The 18313-nt window shown below is 46.7% G+C and overlaps 1 protein-coding gene across 2 annotated transcripts in view; it reads left to right on the forward strand.

Moving 5' to 3' along the window:
- Window positions 1–2196: 2196 nt before the first annotated feature.
- Window positions 2197–18313, forward strand: part of BLK (BLK proto-oncogene, Src family tyrosine kinase) — a 56162-nt gene continuing 40045 nt past the window's right edge. For both annotated transcript variants that reach the window (XM_047759802.1, XM_047759805.1), the window contains exon 1: window positions 2197–2397. The gene's annotated coding sequence lies outside the window, so the exon portion shown is untranslated. The remainder of the gene's footprint in view (window positions 2398–18313) is intronic.

The following is an 18313-nucleotide window of genomic DNA, read 5'->3' on the forward strand; positions in this document are numbered from 1 at the left end:
TCAGATCATATGAAAGCCAGTTTACCTGAACTGCCTTCTCTGCAACCTTCTCACATCCCCTTTCACTCTAACTTTGAATATATGAGTCAGAGTCTAAGGGAAGTGGATTTTCTCTGTAGAAAGGTGGAGTCCCAGCTTCCCACTGTCTTCTCTGTATCCTCAGATTCAAATGTATAAGGGCTGTTCAAAACCCACTAATTTAAGCCCCAAAGATTTAAACACACACACACACACCAGGAAGTTCCTCTTGTGGCTCAGTGGTCACAAACCTAACTGTATCCATGAGGACACGGGTCAATCCCTGGCCTCACCTGGTAGGTTAAGAATCTGGCATTGCTGTGGCTGTAGCATAGGCTGGCAGCTGCAGCTCTGATTCGACCCCTAGCCTGGGACCCCTATGCCACAGGTGCAGACCTTAAAAGAAAGAAATAAAACAAACAAAAATACATTAGATTGTAATTCAGTCCGTATCACTGGACCCTTGGTCAGTAAAAGGGGACCTCAGCACAGGTATCTGCCTCTGAGAGTCTGAAGGATCCTTAGTGACAAACTGTGTTCAAAGCAGTTTCCTTGGTAACGTCCCCTAATAACCCCTGATAGAGATATTGTTTCTGCCCCTGTTCCAATACTGTGCCTCATAAAGGCATCTATGGCTGCGCTTACCACACCCCATGATAGTCTTCTCTCTACCAGATCCCTTCCCAGCCTCTTTAGTCTGAGCCCCTCCAAGGACAGGCTTGCCTATTTAGAGCTGAGAGCTGTGTCCCTAGCCTCTAATGTGTGCTTACCCACAAAGCAACAATCACAAAAGTTTGTTGTGTTAATTGAATTGAAATAACAAAACCGAATAATCTCCCCTCAAATCAGTAGCTTGTAAATCATAAGTTTCAGGAGTTTGGGAGTGTTTGAACTTGTATTTAAATGCTTAGGTCCAATGTAAGTCAGGTGTCAGGAAGTGAATTCAAAAATAATTAATAACACCTACGATTCACTGAGCACAGCCATGTCTGAGCACTGTTCTGAGCCCCTTGCTCTCAAGGATGTAACAAGACAAAGCAGGTTTTTTTTGAAGATCAGATTTGGGACTTAGATGACATGCTCATGTCAGCGACCGGTTATTCAGAGTTTACTATGCTAAAGATTGTAATGGAAACTTTTTATACATCAACTCACTTATTCTCACAAAAGCCTTTTGGGAGAAATGAAGCAGATTGTTTCTAAGGAAGCTTAGAACCCAAGAACTCTGTTGCTGCTGTGGTTGCTAGGAACACCTGGCAAAAGCTCTTTCTTACTAGGAATTTGCAGAGCTTTATTGTCTTAGTCCTAAGCTCCAAGGAGAGAAACTCCATGGGGAAGCAGAGATTCTGGGCTGTGGTCCCAGGTCAGGAGTAGAGGCAGATACAGACCTGTCTGAATTCCCTCCCCACTCCCACCATCTGTGATGTAAAGGCAGGAGAGGAGACTCTTGGTCCCCTTTGGTCCATGGGTCAGAAAGAAGCAGGTGGCCAGTGACTCACTCTGTCCAGCTGGACCAGCAGGCCTCCAGAGGTCATCTCAGCAGGCTTCTTGGACCTGCTTGTGCCTCAGCCAGTGGGACTGAGATGTTAGGGCCCTTCTCCATTCCCATCATCATTCTCTGCCCCTCTGCATTGCCACAGCTGAGTAAAGTAACATAATTGATGAGGCTCTGAGCTCAGAACTGAGGACTGGCTAGAATGCTGTAAACAACGGGGAATTAGCCAATTCTGTGCTACCACTCACCCATTCCATTGTCTGTGCCCTTTGTACCTCACGGGCTAAGGACCATCAGGCCTATTCGGAAGACAACACAAAACCAGCAAGCCTGGGAGAAGGGCTGCCCTGCTTACGTACGTGGCACAGGCAGCAGAGGCCAAGCTCTTCCTTGGCTGGCCAACAAACATCACAAGGCAGAGCCCAACACCTTGCAGAGTTATCTTGGAGGTTTACTAACTCTGCCAGGCTCACTGCAGGAAAAACACCATCCGTGTTGTTGAACCCAAACCCCCATAGAAGACGTTCTGGGGGCAGCGGGGCATTGTGACTGACGTGGCCCATCCAGTGGAAGACCAGCTGCTCATGGTCCTTCTTCATAGGCTTTTCCTGGACCCAGTAAGCCCACGGAAGCTTTCAAAGGGCTTGGCGGGAGGGGCGGGGCTCCTTGGGGGCAGCTGTGACCACAGACCGGGGAGCCTGCCACCTCAGCTGGGTGCTTGCCGACGGCAGGAAGCCACGAGCCGCTGTGCTAATCAAGACGCCCGGGATGGGCTCGGCCTTCAGGATTGCTTCGGGAGTCGCTGGCTGTAGCTGGAAGGTCACTGCACCGCAGGGCAGGGGGATCTGAAGAGCTATGGTGAGAGGCCACTGAATACTGCCAAGGTAAGTCGCGTCTGCCGCCCTCCTGCTGTCTCCTTTCCTCAGATGATGCAAACAGTGCCTGGAGCCTGTAGGTGGGACATCGGGCAGGAACATCGCTATGGATGGTACCCTACAGAGAAGATGTTCCCATGAGCCCGTGTATAGGTGGCTCTATTGTTTGTTCATTTCTATTTTAGAGAGTTTTTTTGATTTATAAAAGCTCATCCATCTAGGGTAGATTCTGCTGTGCGGGCTTTCTAAGCTAGTAAAGGCAGTGAAGGCGCTGCAGAGGAAAGACAGGAGGAGGCTGCTGGTGGGAGATGGGTGGGCACCTGGGGGTTCGGGGCAAGTCACTTAGCCTCCCTCTAAGGCATGATATAGGATGCCACAGTGCAGAGCTGCTGGAGGCCAGCAGAGATGCATGGCAGTGTCTGGCTCAAGGTCAATGATGACTCGCTGCTTTTCTTTCATTTTGTTTTTTTTTAAATAAGATTTTCCATTTTTCAGACATGGGTGGGGTGGGGTGATGGAATAGGTTTAGCGGTGGCCTTTTTGGCTAAGAGATCTATGTAGCCAACTGTGAAAAGGAAAGAAGAGTTGATAACATATTTTAAGAGGATTTTTAAAGTTCTAGGGGTTTGACAACTTTTCCAGTTGTTTTCTAACTGGCCACTGTGTTTACCCTCAACTGCCCACACTACCAAGGACCAAAAGACTTGTTATCACTGCACTTCCGTAGTTATAGAGAAGAATCCCACGTGATAGATGCAGGGAGCTGGAATCCCCTCAGCCTGAAAAGGATGGGTCTTAGTAGGGAGAATGGAGAGGGCAATGGTAATGCTGAGGTGGAGGATCCTGGCCACATCTCCTCAACCACATGGTCAAGGTCAGCATCTCCACGGATCAGTCATGATGTCTTTAATGTGTGACTTTGGCTGCACAGAGCAAAGTACTTCACCTCTGTGCTATTCATTCCCCAAACCCAAAATCCCAGTCAAGTCATGAGAAAACATCAGACAAACCCAAACTGAGGGACAGTCTACAGACTATTTGACCCTCAAAATCACCAAGGTTGTGACAAGCCAGGAAAGATGGGGAAACTGTCCAATATCAGAGGGGTATAAATAGGAAATTCACATCCAGGTTGATTGGAATCCTGGAGCAACAACAAAGTCATCAGTGAAAAATAGGTGAGCTCTAGATAAAGTCTGGACATTAATGACAATCGTTGTACTGATGCGACTTTCTTAGTTTTGGCAAATGTGCCACCGTCAAGTAAGATGCCAGCACTGGGGGAAGCTGGGTGAAGGATGTGCAGGCAGTCTCTATCTTATCTTTGTAATTTTTCTGTAAGCCTAAAATTATTCCAAAGTAAAAAGCTAAAAAACAAACAAACAAACTATGCTCATCCTGCCTTGCATCAAAAATGGTCAAAGCCTGAGCGTACTTAGAAAAACTGGCATCCTGGGCCCCACTTTCTCTTTGAACACTCTGGAACACAGCAGTTCTGGCATTTTTTTTTTTTTTTTTTTTTTACCATTCTCTCTCCCAGCCCTCACCTTATTCCCAGAAAGCTCTATGCTTTCCTCTCTTCTGGTACTTCTGAAATTTATTTTTCTCACTCTGTGTCAGGGGGTTTAGGGCCAAGGACCCCATCTCGGTCTCCGGGCGGGGCTCACTGCGTGGGACCAGGCTCTTGTGCCTCAAGCTAGCGCTGAGCCCGACCCCTCCCCAGTGAGGAAGCGAGCGCTGAGCGTGGAGGCCAGTCAGGGTCCAGCCCCTGCGTGACATATCCGGATGGAATCTGCAGTGCTCTGGGCTCAGCCATCCGCAGAATGTGTGCTGTGCTGTGAGCTGTGCTAGAAAACTCCCCCGTGAGCGATGCTGTGGCTTAAGGGATGTAGAGTCGGACCGGAACCCTGAGAGCCAGCTCCTGCTTGGGTGACAACCTGGCCTCTGAGCACCAACCCCCCTCCCCCTCCCTCACCGGCCTGCCTAGAACCTGCAGTAGCAAGATGCAACCACCAGGGGCAGCATCCTTCCTTGTAAGGATGTTTGGGGAGATACTGGAAGACAGAGAAGCCCGACCCCCACCCGTAAGAGACACAGACACACACGCACACACAGACACACACACACAGAGACACACACACGCGCGCGCGCCCGGCAGAGCAGGTGTGCTCTTGTTCAAAGGCGATGTCTCAGCGAGATTAGAGAAACGCTTCCGAAGCAAGCAAGAAAGAAGAAAGAATTATGAAGCTGTGGGGAGACAGCGTTTAGATGAAAATCACAACACTTAGATGAAGATCAAAACTGAAAAGTGTTGATTACCACTGGGCCTAAAGTCCCTTTCCTGTCGCATCTCCTTCTCCCCCACTGCTTCGGGAAAGCACCTGCTGTGCACCTGCTTGTCCCTCTGCCTGGGCTCCCTCCCCCTTCTCTCACCCAGGCAAGTCCCACTGGCCTGATTCTTGGGATCCGTGCCAACATCTTCTCCTCTGTCAGCTGTGCCCAAACCCCTCCCTGTGTCTACAGGGCCTCCAGGATAGGCTCAGGGCTATTTGCTTGCGGTTCTTCTGCCCCTCTGGACCTGAGCTTCTCCAGGATAGGGACCAGCCCCTCCCTCCCTCCCACTCTCGGTCCCAGCACCCAGAACACTGCCTGCCACAGGGTGGGCACCCTGTGAAAAGGTTCTTGAATGAAAGAAATAAGGACACACTTGTGAACAAAAATGAAGGTCAAGACACGAGGAGGAAAGTTTGAAGGAGAAAAAACGTGTGAGATTTCCCATTACCTTTGCCATACTGAGCTCCAAGGCCATTGCCACACTGGAGTTTTAATGGAGGGCGGGGGGGGGGGGGTCCTGCAGAAAGAGATGGGGTGAACTAGGTTTCTGGCACATTATGCTCCTGCCAGAGGAGGGCACTGGGCTTCAGGGCCAGCCAGTTCCACACTGGGACCTGGCTCTGCCACTTGCCGTCTGAGGAGTTGGGGGAGTGTGAGCAAATGGTCCAGCTCTCTGTGAAGTGGGAACAGTTGCACCCAGCTCCAGGCACAGAGTGAGAGCTAGATTGAGCAAGGTGATTGGAGTACAGAGGCTCTATCCCCATCCCTGCTGTCCCTGAGAGGCCTGGACTCCCCATCGGCTGCTGTGTAGCTCACAGGTGCTCCCTCACCCAAGGGGTGATGCTTCCGAAACCATGGAGGTAGAAAGCGGTTCTCTGAGTGCTTGTCACCACCACTCTGCTGCCTCTTTGCACACCTTGTTACCTGGGCTGCTGCTCTGGGACCAGGGTGAGGCAAGTGAGGCTCTGGGGCTGCAGAATTTAAAGAGCTGCTCCCACTCAAGGTCACCTATGTGCAGGGGATGGCCGCGTGTGTTCACTTGTGTATGCACAGGTACGAGGTGATAAGTGCTAAGTGGATTAAATCAGGTGTTCTGAATTTGAGGCCATAGACTCCTGATAAGTGTCATGGGGTCTATGACTCTCTGAACTTGTATGCAAGTTTTTGTGGACATGTGCGTTCTGCCATAAAGGGCGTTTATGGCTTTGGTCAGATTCCCCAAAGGATCTGCCCACCCCGAAATATTTGGAATCCCCAAGTTCAGTATTTAGGAAGGATACTTTATCTCTCGCTGTGCTGTAGGTATGAGAAGTTGGAGGCACAGGAGAAAGACAAGTAGCCGTGCCTGAGAGGTGAGGTGCCTCAGCTTACAGAATGGAGGGCCTGAGTTCAAGGCTCTGTCCTGCCGCTTCTGGGCTTTGGATTTCAGTCACTATTTTTCTTTCTGAAATAACAGTTGTTTGACCTCAGTCTATATTGGTGTCCTTACCTACCTCAGAAATGACATATACTCTCTAGGCTCATTTCTCTATTTGTTGATAATAGCACATCACAGTCATAAGAATTACGCCCCAAAGCCCTAATTCTTTGATGAGTTGAAACTGAAGAGGACACAGTATTTCCATCTAGGTTCTGATCAATTCTCCACGTAAGAGGAGTACTTGTAATGGGAAAAGGCACATTTCACACTGTAACATCTTAGATTTACTTGTAGGCACAGTATTTATGTCTTGAAATCTCGAAAAGCGACAGTGTGATTTCGTTTCTCAAAAGAGGAAATGGGTTTGTAAATAAGATCAAGAGACAAGAATCTAGGTATTTGGGATGCTTCCCAGGGTGTGAGAGCTGCATGTCTGGATCTCAGGGCTGGGGCGTTCAGGGAATAGCGCTGTGGATCAGACCTAGGCCCCCTTCTTGGAGAGGACGAGCTGTGCTCGGCGGATGCTCAAGGCTCCTGGAAGGAACAAGGAAGGACCTGGCGTCACGGCTGCGATGCTATTGAGACCCCACCCCCACCTCTGCCGCCCACCATGGGCCTCAGAACACCTAAAAGGAGCCACGGGAGAATTACTCTCAGACTTCAGACCTGGGAAACCCACTGAGCAACAGATACCAGCTCTTCCAATTGATCACGTCTCTCCCGTGACTTCAGACTCTAAGACACTTTGAGCCAAATTTGCATCTAGCCACGAACAGTTAAGTAGCCCCATCTCAGGGTCTGTATTTCTGTGTACCAGTCTTACTGCCAAATTTGCTTTCCTGCCCTAACCCATCCTTTGCTCTGATTTCTTCATCTATTTTTCTCTCATACTTATGTATTTATTTCATATTTATTTATTAATTTATTTTACATTTAAAAAATTAAAGTATGGTTGACTTACAATGTTGTGCTAATTTCTTCTGGACAGCAAAATGACCTATATATATATATACACACACATTCCCTTTCTTGTATAATCTTCCATCATATCCCAAGAGATTGAATATAGTTTGCTGTGTTGTACTGCAGGACCTCATGGATTATCCATTCTAAATGTAATAGTTCGCCTATTTATTTTTGTAAGTGGCCTCAAATCTTTTTGGAAATATCAGGAAATAAATAAATATGAAAACAAAAACAGGACAGGAGTTCCCGTTGTGGCTCAGTATCCATGAGGATACTGATTAGTATCCATGAGGATGTGGGTTTGATCCTTGGCCTTGCTCAGTGGGTTAAGGATCTGGCATTGCTGCAAGCTGCAGTGAAGGTAGCAGGTGTGACTCAGGTCCAGTGTTGCTGTGGCTATAGTGTAGGCTGGCAGCTGCAGCTCCAATTCGACCCTGGCCTGGGAACTTCCATATGCTGCAGGTGCAGCCCTAAAAGTAAAAATAAAAATGAAAAAACAGGACAGAGTTTTGGAAAGAACTCGATGCATGGTGAGGTTGAGCAAAAAGAATTATCTCCCCTTCTGTGTACAGAACATAGAACCATTCTTAATTTTTTTACCAAGAGGACCAATCTATGGTAAAATATTCAGCTGAGAGTCTATTACAGTGAGACAAAAAGCCTAATTGTCTATTTTTACAGTTATTCCACCTTATACTCTTCCAAAGATTATATAAAATTATTTTATATAAATATAAAATTTTTATATTTTATACTTGTAGAATTTGTATATGATTTATATAACTGTATTTACATAATTTATATAATTTATATAATTATATAAATTTATTTAATTTATATAATTTTATATAAATATAAAATTATTTCATGGTAAGATTCTTTTTATTCCTACCATTTCTAAAGTACAATGAGGCTTTAAAAAATAAATTCTTTTTTTTTTTTTAAAGTGTTGCACTTCACTGGGAACTACATCTAGTCACTTATGATGGAGCATGATAATGTGAGAAAAAGGAATGTATGTGTATATGTGTGACTGGGTCACCTGGCTGTACAGTAAAAAATTGACAGAACACTGTAAACCAGCTATAATGGAAAAAAATAAAAATCATTAAATAAAAAAATAATTTTAAAAAAGTGTTGCACTTGAAGAGAGGATCAAAATAATAAGTCATTCTGTGATTTTTATTGGGGTGGCTTACCAAAAAAAGTCAAGTCTCCTTTCCTAATAGAAAGGAGTTATTTCCATTTTGTGGGGTCTGTCTGTCTGTCTGTCTGTCTAGCAGACTCCTTGGCATCTGTCAATGCTGTGGGGGGACATAGGCATCTTCTGGACTGAGAGCAGGGGTGTGCTGGCAAATGCTTAATCAATAGGTTTTTGGGAAACAAATATACACACACACAGGTTAATCATCAGTTTAACTGGTATAAAGGATGTGTGACACATAATTTACAAATAACATTACGCAGAATAGCCTTTCTTGGAAATACCGTAAAGCCAGTTGATTCTCCATAGAATGGCCTTGTGGACTTTTGCCAAACTCTTGTACTCAAAATCAACCTATGGCTGCAATTGATACACATGAATTTCACTGATATTTTCATTTATGCCAAGAAGTAAGATCAGAGTAAAACCACAAAGACGTGTTGGAACTGCACTTGTGAAGCTGTGGGGTGACCCATTTCTTTACTAGCTGGGATAGTAATTTTTAATTACTTAATTTCCCCATTTTAAGGGTCCTAGTCATAGCTACATATAGGATATATTTTCAAGTAAAATCAACATTATGAACATTTTCTCCATCACTGTCTTGAGTCAGGAAAAATCAACCAAACAAATTGACCCTACACGGGTATCCTTTGCCTATTCCTGGGGTATAAACAGTCCCACCAGAGCCAATTTCAAGCTGCTAACATGACTTGGCCGAACAGAAGCTGGGAAGAGGCCAGGTGGCTCACCATTACAGTGTGTCCGCCCTATAGATACAAGCGACGGAAATAACCTCAGGAACAGAGACAACAGCAAGATGCAATCATATAACTAGGGAGTGATGAAATTTGAGTGTTTTATTACCTCTGTTTCTAATATGTCATTTAATTATATTTTATATATTTTAACTTCGTATGGTTTAATTTTGAATAAGGGTGTACTTGATGAACAGCTCACAAATTCCCCCAAATGAACAGTTGGCTCTTACAAACCTGCACGAGCTGGCCCCAGAGCCCAGCTGCCTGAGAGGCAGAACATCTCAGTGCCAAGGTGCAGATCCGTGTCCTGACTGCATCTGGCTTTGCTGAGGGGACATGTGGAGACTAACCCTCCTCCTGGACTCTCCTGAGTTCCGAACCTGGCAGGAGAGGCCCAGGGATCTGGTGGCCCTGCTGTGTGCTAGGTGGCAGGGAAAGGGGGGGGGGGGGTTGCACGGCCCTGGATGGAGACCCTCTCCCCAGAGTTGCTGTATCTCTGCACCTGTTGCTGCATCTGGTGACCTAACTCTTGGAGACCAGAGACCCTTGATGAGTTTCAGGGAGCCTACGAGCTCCCAGAACTTGCTGGCATGCTTTTGTGGAATGGGCAACTTTTCGGCAAGGATCATTTGTGGCCTTGATGAGATTTCATCAAATCAGTAAGGTCTGGGGCTGCCAGCACGGGAAGGATTGGCTTGTAGTTGACTTCCCAGGGGATCAGGTGACTTTTCCATGTGCTCCTGGGATTCTCTTCCTGCTCTGAGAAGTGGGGTGGCCCTCACCGGGCAGCCCTTTTCCATTGTGTCATCTAGAGGTCCAGATGGAAATGCTTCCTAGAGGGACCTGTGGCTCAGTGAAGGACAGCGGGCTGGTGCCCCCCGCCTCCACTGTCGAGGCTGACATTGGCAGGCGTCTCTCCTGACAGCCAGACCCGGTGGCCCTGTCACAGGTGCAGAGGGGTGGGACTCATTGCACCCTTATTTCTGCCAGGGCCTCTTCTATGCTGAAGCTGCTCCTGCCTGGGCAGCCAGAGAAAGGCACCTGCTCCCACCCTCCCCTCCTGGTCAAATGGAGCTTCCCAGCTTCCTTCACCAGGACAGGTGCCTGCTGAAAGCCAGCACTGCCAGGAGGATGTAGAAATACAAGTGGAGCCAGGGGATGGGTGTCACTGACCCCAAGGAAAGCAGCTATGGCTGTTCTGAGTGGAGGTGGGGACACCCCCACAATCACTGTGCTGGGAGGTGTCAGAGGAAGAGAAGCCAAGGCTCTCAAGGACTTTTAAAGGGACAGGAGCCTGGTGTCTCCAGTGGAGATAGAAGGTCCAAACCAGGAGGGGGGCAAGTGCTTGGAATTTAGGAATGGCTAATGAGAGAATTCCAGTGGGTGGACCTGAAGTTTTGGGTAGAGATACAGCTGAGAAGATCAGAGTCATGGGGTCAGAGGTGGCTTTAGCAAGCTGGACTGGAGGAGGAACCCGGAACCAGGAGGAAGAAGAAGCCAGGGGAGCTGGGAAGAGAGCGCCAGAGAGGCCAGCCAAGCTAGCTGTGCCCCAAGATTGCATTTCCACAACTAACCACTGGCCTTGCTGTCTTCCTTCCTCTGGGCTCAGGTTCCAACTTTGCCCAAGGAGGGTCTGGATTAAATGGCCTCTGGCCATTCCTGCCACTCCGCCCTCTGATGGGGCTACCTGCCTGTGTGCATATGGTCTAGTTTGGGAACAGCTGCCGGGGCTTGAACGGGCCTGGGATGTGCAGGTGCTCTGTGCGTGAGCTCACTTCATCCCCACTGTGGCCCTGTGATGCCATCAGGAGCTTGCCAAGGGGCGGGCTGGCCAGCTAGAGCCCAGATGCAGACTTAGGTCTGTGTGACTCCAAAACCAGTGCTCTCAATTCACCATTCATCAATCTGTGAAATGCCTGCTGTGTGCTGAGCACTGACCGGGTGCACCAGTAAGGCTAAGGATGCTTACCACCCACGTGTTGTGTCCACAGTCCGCAGACGGAGCGGATGTGGAGAGCCGAGGACAAGTTGCTCAGGGTGGTGCTCATGCGGCATCCGGGAAACCTCTGCTGGGGAAGCTGCCATTCTGCTAGGAGGCGTCTGCAGACGCCTGGCCCCCAGAGAGGACGCCTCTCCTGTCCAGGGGGCTGGGTCACCACAGGCCAGCTTCCCTTCTCCCCTTCCTGGGGAGTATCACCTCTGTCTACCCCACTAGCCCATGGCCTCCTTGCCATTGGCTTTCATTTGCTCCCCACATCTCCCCAAATCCCCCAAATCCTTGTCCCTGGCCCTAGAATTATCAGTCCAGTCCTCACTTACTGGCCCTCGTGCTAAGCCAGACTCTTGAGGTACCAGGGCACAGAAACGAGAGTCACTGTGAGGTCAGGGATGCACCCATCATGCCCACTCCGATCTGTCTGTGATGGGGCTGTCACCCAGACCCTGCCATAGGCTTGCCACTCATCTCTCTGGAGGCCTGCAGAGGCTTGGAGGTGTGTGGGGGGGTACTGATGGGTTGTGCACGGGGCCCAAGGGCAGCCCTGAGTGCACTCTGGGAAGGAAATGTCACATGTGCAGGATGCGGGGACAGCAGCTGTAGCTGTTCACGCCCCCCCCCCCCCCGCCCCCCAGCCCCAGCTGCAGGGCAGTGGCGATGAGAGGGTGGCAGTTAGGAGCTTGGCTGAGGGAAGGGAGCCAGGCCCGAGGTCAGAGCTGCAATGTTCCTAAGAGGAGCCTCCTGCTAATAACCCGTGTGCTGACCATGACCTTAAGATCAAGATCCTGACTGATGAAGCTGCTGTGCCCACCTCACCCACCTCCCTCCCGCCCCCGCAGGTTGCTCTCTGGTCGTTTTCTCTCAGTGGCTGCCATGAGAGTAGCTAACCTCTCAGGGCGTGAGGGGACCCGGTGGGGATATTGTAAGGACCCTGAATTTGTTTCCAGCTTCGCAGGGGAGGGACTCTAATGCCACCCCACCAGGAATGGGTCTGGATACGTCATTTACTTCAGACTCCGAGCATCAGTCTGCTTGTGGATGAGGAGAATCTGAAAAGCAGAAGCTCACATAGATTTAGACATAAATTTCTCCATGCTGTTTGCAGGAACCAGTCTCCCTGGTGGCCCAGGCTCGGATGCCGAGAACCTAAGCCCTGCAGGGTCTGCTGGGAACGCGGATGCGCGCCCTCGGCTCTTTCACTCGCAGGCTCCGGTTTTGCTTTCAGCGGGGTCTGTGGTGGGGTCTCCACTAGGTCGCCTAGCCAGCCTGCCTTAGCTTGCTCACAGGGAAGCCACAGAAAGGGCTGGGCCACTTAGACACAGGAAATCAGTCAGCCACAGCCATTTGGAAAAACAGGCTAATTTTGTACTGATTTCCCCCAAAAGATTTCCTTTCTTTAAAATGGTAAGAATCATATAATACCAAAAAATTGGGGGAAACAGATGCAAGCCATTAATCATTCCACTAACCTCTTATTTCTACCCAAGACTTGCTTATCTTGGTTCATATGATGCATTTTCTTATCCCTGGAGTCATAAAGGACAGAGCCCTTTGGATTCTGGGTGTTTTCTCCTTGCTTTCTTTTTTTCACCTTAACATAAGCATCTTTCCCGTGGCTCCATGACTTCACAATGATTATTTTCGAAGCTGCATGATATTTCATCAGGTTAACTGTGTTTCAAACTGGACATCTACTTTGCTTTTTTTTTTAAAACATCATAGATGGCTATGATTAAAAACAAAAGAACACGTAGCTTGCAAAGCTATTCTGAACTACATCACACAGCCAAAGAGTATTCTTTCCTGGTTCTTCCGAGGAACAGCAATTATATAGGAAGATGAAAGGCTCGTTTGGGAGTGGAGTAGGGTGGACTTGGAATTGCATTTGAAGTCGTGGTGATAGTGGCCTGAGTTTTCTTCTCTTCTCATATAGCTCCCTTGTCAGCAACTGGATTCGCTGGCCAGCATTACTGATGTGGTCTTTGGCTGGAGAACAGACTTTCCTCTTTGTGAAATGAAATGACTCATAAGGAAACAAAACCCAAGGCCTCATTTGTGCCATCGTCTAAACCGAGGTTCTTAATCAGAGGTCCATGAGGCGTTTGAAGGGTCTGGGGGAAGAGGGATTCTAAATGGAGTACAAAGTGGGACATGTATGCACATCAGTGTATTTCTGTAATGTATTCTGCAGTTTCATCAGATTCTCAAAGGAGGCTGTGGCTTCTTTTTGAACAACGGATCTCTCGCTCTCTCTTGCGCTCTCTCTCCCCTCCCTTTCCATCCCCTTTTGGGAGTCTGGGGTTGAAATGAAAGAATTCTAAAGATCTGCGTCTACATCAAGAAGTCCAGGGGGGGAATGGGGATGACATTATCCCCATCTGGGGAGCCTTGAATTCAAACTCAAGTCTGTTTCACCGCCAGATCTGTGTGTGCGTATCCATTATGCCAAAGGGCATTATGGTTAAGAGAACTGCTTCTTTTTGTACTCTTTACCCGAAGCTAATTGCTAATGTGTTAAAAGTAAGAGGTTCTGCTGTGATTATGGCCGTCCTTGGTTCTTAACTAAAGGAAATGTTTTGGCATTTTTTAAAGCCTTGCATTTCTCTCCTGGGAGTCAGATTGACACAGAAATACTTGTGGTTGGTTAATTGTTCTTCCTGCTACAAGCATTAACCATAGGAGATGAGCTGTGTTTATCGAACTGAAATGTTATCACTCAAGGCTTAAGGAGCCAAAGAAACTTTGAAATCCAAGAGACTGAACCCAACCATTCAACACAAGGGGTGGGAGATTTCAGCCCACGATTTTCTGAATACCAGTGGGTCTTTTCTCTTTAAACAGATGTTTTTATTAACAACAAACTCTTTGGCACCAGTAAGTGACTTTAGCTTCCTAAATGAGTTCGATTTCTTTCTCTCTTAGTAATCCTGTCCTGAATCACCTTAAACTCAAGCATATATAGCTACGGGCAAGAAGAGGGGGCAAAATTCAATCTCAGGTCTCCCTGCTTCCTCTGAGAATCTCTGCTAAGTTAGCCCCTTATGTTTGCTGAAATTTGGAAGCCCTTAAAGGGGAAAGGCTTCCTGAAATATGGGAAATGATTATGCAACAAGAAAGAGTAAATTATAATTTCATCAGGGCCTCTTAGATGTAATACAACATCAGACATGAGATCAATGTGCCTTGCTGGCCCTGCTGTATTGTCTGGCAATAAAAAGCAGTATATGGAAGAACACTGGCTTTTGCTATGCATGGCATCTTTCTACTATTGTCCTGGTAAATTAAACTCTTTACCCTTTATGGCAGTGAGGTATTAGGGGGAAGTGGAGAAGTAGGCATTTTCTTATATTTGGGTTGTTTTGATTGATTGATTAAATCATTCGTTCACTCAAAAGAAGAGAAAGTTTTATTGCATATCTAATATCTTCCAAGTGCTGAGATGGGCCCTTAAGATAGAAAGATGAAAAAAAAAAAAAAAAAGAAATAGCCCTCCCCCTTGAGGCATTCACAAGTCTAATTTAGAAGGCAGACATTAAACAGAAAGCCCAGTGGACTGTGACTGGCACTGTGAGCAGTGCTGTGGGCCAGAGGAGGTGGTGATGCAATGGATGGAGTCCCAGGAAAGGCTCCCCAGAGTTGATGCATCTGGATGGGCTGCCTGCATAAAGACTCACTTCAATTAGACCTAGGGACCTACGCCCAAAATAATCATGTTGAGCTCATGCTCTTTTCCAAAACCTATTATCATATTAATAAGTCAATACTATCATATTAATAAGTCAATATTAACCTCAGATCTTTTCCAAAACTTATTATCATACCTTAATGTGGTCTCGTCAATATCATCATTAGCATGTAAAAATCTTCATTCCGAACACTGTACTGAAATCAGTCTGATGATGCATCAGTTATCCAACAGGGATGTGGATTGTCGGAAAGACAGACGGTTCTAAAATTTTATGTTTTATTATTTGGTCTTAACAGAGAGTTTTTTTGTTTTTGTTTTTTGTCTTTTTGCCTTTTCTAGGGCCACTTCCCATGGCATATGGAGGTTCCCAGGCTAGGGGTCAAATCAGAGCTGTAGCCGCTGGCCTACGCCAGAGTCACAGCAACACCAGATCAGAGTCGCATCTGTGACCTACACCACAGCTTGCGGCAACGCCAGATCCTTAACCCACTGAGCAAGGTCAGGGATCGAACCCGCAACCTCATGCTTCCTAGTCGGGTTCGTTAACCACTGCGCCATGACAGGAACTCCTTAACAGAGATTTTTATATGGCCTTTTAAAGTTTATACATTACTTAAATGATTTTCATTTGATCTTTTAAGGCAAGCAGGAAACCTAGCTCTAACCCCATTTTATAGATAGATAAAGCAACCTGAGGCTCAGAGAGATTTAAAAGTCTCGCCCTAAATCACACAGGCTCTAAATGAACAAATGATATTATTTCTTGACGATTTGGGGTCACTACAATAACATATTAGTGTGCCATGCTATAATAATAATAACCGATATTCACTGAGTGCTTACTACTTGTTAAAGCACTATTGCAAGTATTTTATATATTTCATCTTATTTAATATAAAATCATTCAGGAACTTGCTTTCATAAAAGCATTTTTAGCTTTTTTGCCTTTGCCTCATCTTATAGATGAATACAGATTACTCATTTTCAAGGTTTTCTGGGCAAAAATAATGATTGCCTTGCTAAAAAAAAAAGTAATTAATTATTCAAGAAAGGCTGAAACAAAGTTCTCTCCATTTTTTTTGCCCTTGATAAAATACTTATTGTCATATGCTATTGCAGTTTACCTGATCTCTCACCTCCACACCCACCACCTGGATTAGCTCTGGTGCTGAATCTGGGCAGAGCCTGCCCAGGGTTCCAGGGTGAGTCCACAAACTGGGCCCCACTGAGGCTGCTGATGACACAGTGTGGTTGGCTCAGGGACTAGAACCCCTGAATCTTAAAGGAAGTGTCAACAGGTTGGAAGGTGATGACAGCAAAGGCTATAACAGGCTGAGGTTGCAGAAGTGGAGACAGGTGATTTATGGACCATAATGAAGGCAGAGAGGGGCCGAGAGGGGAAGAGAAAGCAAAGCCTCAAGGAGATATTTGCATGCCTGTTTTCATGGTGACATTATTCACAATAGCTGCTTGGTCGAATGAATGAATAAATGATTGTGTATAAGCGCCAAGGAATATTATTCAGCCTTTTAAAAAAAGAAGAAAATTCAAACACCTGCCACACCATGGATGAACCTTGAGGATGTCATGCTAATTGAAATAATCCAATCACAGGAGGACACATACTGTAGGGTTCCACTTAACAAGATACCTAGAATAGTCAAATTCATAGATACCAAAAGTAGAATGGTGATTGTTGGGGACTGGAGGAAGGGGAAATGGGGAGTTTTTCTTCAGTGGGTATAAAGTTTCAGTTTTGCAAAATGAAAAATTCTGGAGACTGGTTGTCCAGCAATGTGAATATTCTTTTCTTTGATCTTTTTAAAAGTATAATCAATTTAAAATATGCCAATTACTGCTGTGCAGCAAAGTGACCCAGTCAAACATAAACGTACATTCCCTTTCTCATATTATCTTCTATCATGATCTATCCCAAGAGACTGGGTATAGTTCCCTGTGCTGTATGGCAGAACCTCATTGCTTATCCATTCTAAATGTCATAGTTTGCATCTACTAACCCCAAACTCCCTGTCCATCCTTCTCCCTCCCCCTTCCCATTAGAATATTCTTACCATTACAGAACTGTACACTTAAAAATTAAGACAGTAACAGGGAACTATAGCCAATCACTTGTGATGGAACATGATGGAAGATACTATGAGAAAAAGAATGTGTGTGTGTGTGTGTGTGTGTGTGTGTGTGTGTGTGTGTGTAACTGGGTCACTTTGCTGTACAGCAGAAATTGACAGAACACGGTAAATCAAAAATTTTTAAAAAGAGAGAGGGAAATTTTATGTTATATTTGTTTCACCCAATTAAAACTTTTTTAAAGAAATATAAGGGAATAGCAAATACTCAACTGCATTTCTTGAGGTAAGGGTAAAAGTGCACCAGACTTTGTTTCAAGGCGTGAGGGTGCCTGTGCACCCCTGTACCTGAGCCTGCTCTATCTTGCAGGTGTACAGTATGTTCTTACTAAGGGTCGTAGTGGAAAACAAAAAAAAAAAAATTGACCAACCCTGCAGTGGACAGCCCAGTGAGGCTTCTGGTAACCTGTATGGTGGAACCCTCCCCCACCCTGGGGCACAGCACAGAGCAGTCAGAAGAATGCTGCTGCTTTATCCTCACCTTCCCAGGTCCACCCTGGAAACACCTATTCGTGTCTATTGAGAGAAAGATGCTCCAGGGTGTCTTGTACTTCTCCATCTTCTCCCATCCCACCCAGAACTAGAACCAGAAAACTCCACAATTATGGGAGAGATAGGAAATGAGATGTACTTAGTTTACTGGAAACTGTGGAGGGAGGGAGAGAGCGAGGGAAGAAAGGAAGGAATAGAGGTGGATGTGGGCTTGATTTCTCAGACTTGCCAAGTTTAGATAAACCCTCTGCAACCTCAGGGGGCTCAGAGGCTCATTGAAAGTCTTCCCAGGGCCAGTTCTGAGGAAGCGACAGGGAGAATGATGACACCCTGCTGGGCTTTCAGGAACTAGGACTTCAGGGGCGGGAGGGGTGGCGGTGAGCTGACCACAGGTTCACCCCCAGGGAGACCTTTTTTGGACAGTTTTGGAGGGGAGCATATGGAGACCTGAAGTGTGGAGTGTGCGTTTAATATAGCAGTTGCCATTACATTTGTAGCTTCTATAAAGTGCTGCACAGTGAAACGCCTGAGCTCTCCACAGCTGCTCTCAGAAGAGTTGGGGTGGGAGGTCAGCCAACAAGAGGCCGAGCTGTGACTCGGGGTGATTTAAAATCCCTCCTCTTCCTGCTACCTCGGGGGAAGTGGTAACAGTAGTTCTGGTGGGTGAGGTGAACAAGGCCATGGACCAAAATGAGGGCAAGGTTTTCATTCTAGGGCATCATGGAATAATCCTGAAGCCCAGTGCCCTCACCCCCAACACCTCAAGCACTGTCGCAGGGGCCGAGTCTGATGACAAATTCAACCATCTCTGTTGATAGTAGGGTGGATGCCACAGCAAAAGAGGAGCGGGCCATTTGTTCATTTGAAATACCTGTGTGGGAGTTCCCATTGTGGCTCAGTGGGTAAAGGACCTCACA

The sequence above is a fragment of the Phacochoerus africanus genome, chromosome 15 (genome assembly GCF_016906955.1).
Source record: "Phacochoerus africanus isolate WHEZ1 chromosome 15, ROS_Pafr_v1, whole genome shotgun sequence".
NCBI lineage: Eukaryota > Metazoa > Chordata > Mammalia > Artiodactyla > Suidae > Phacochoerus > Phacochoerus africanus.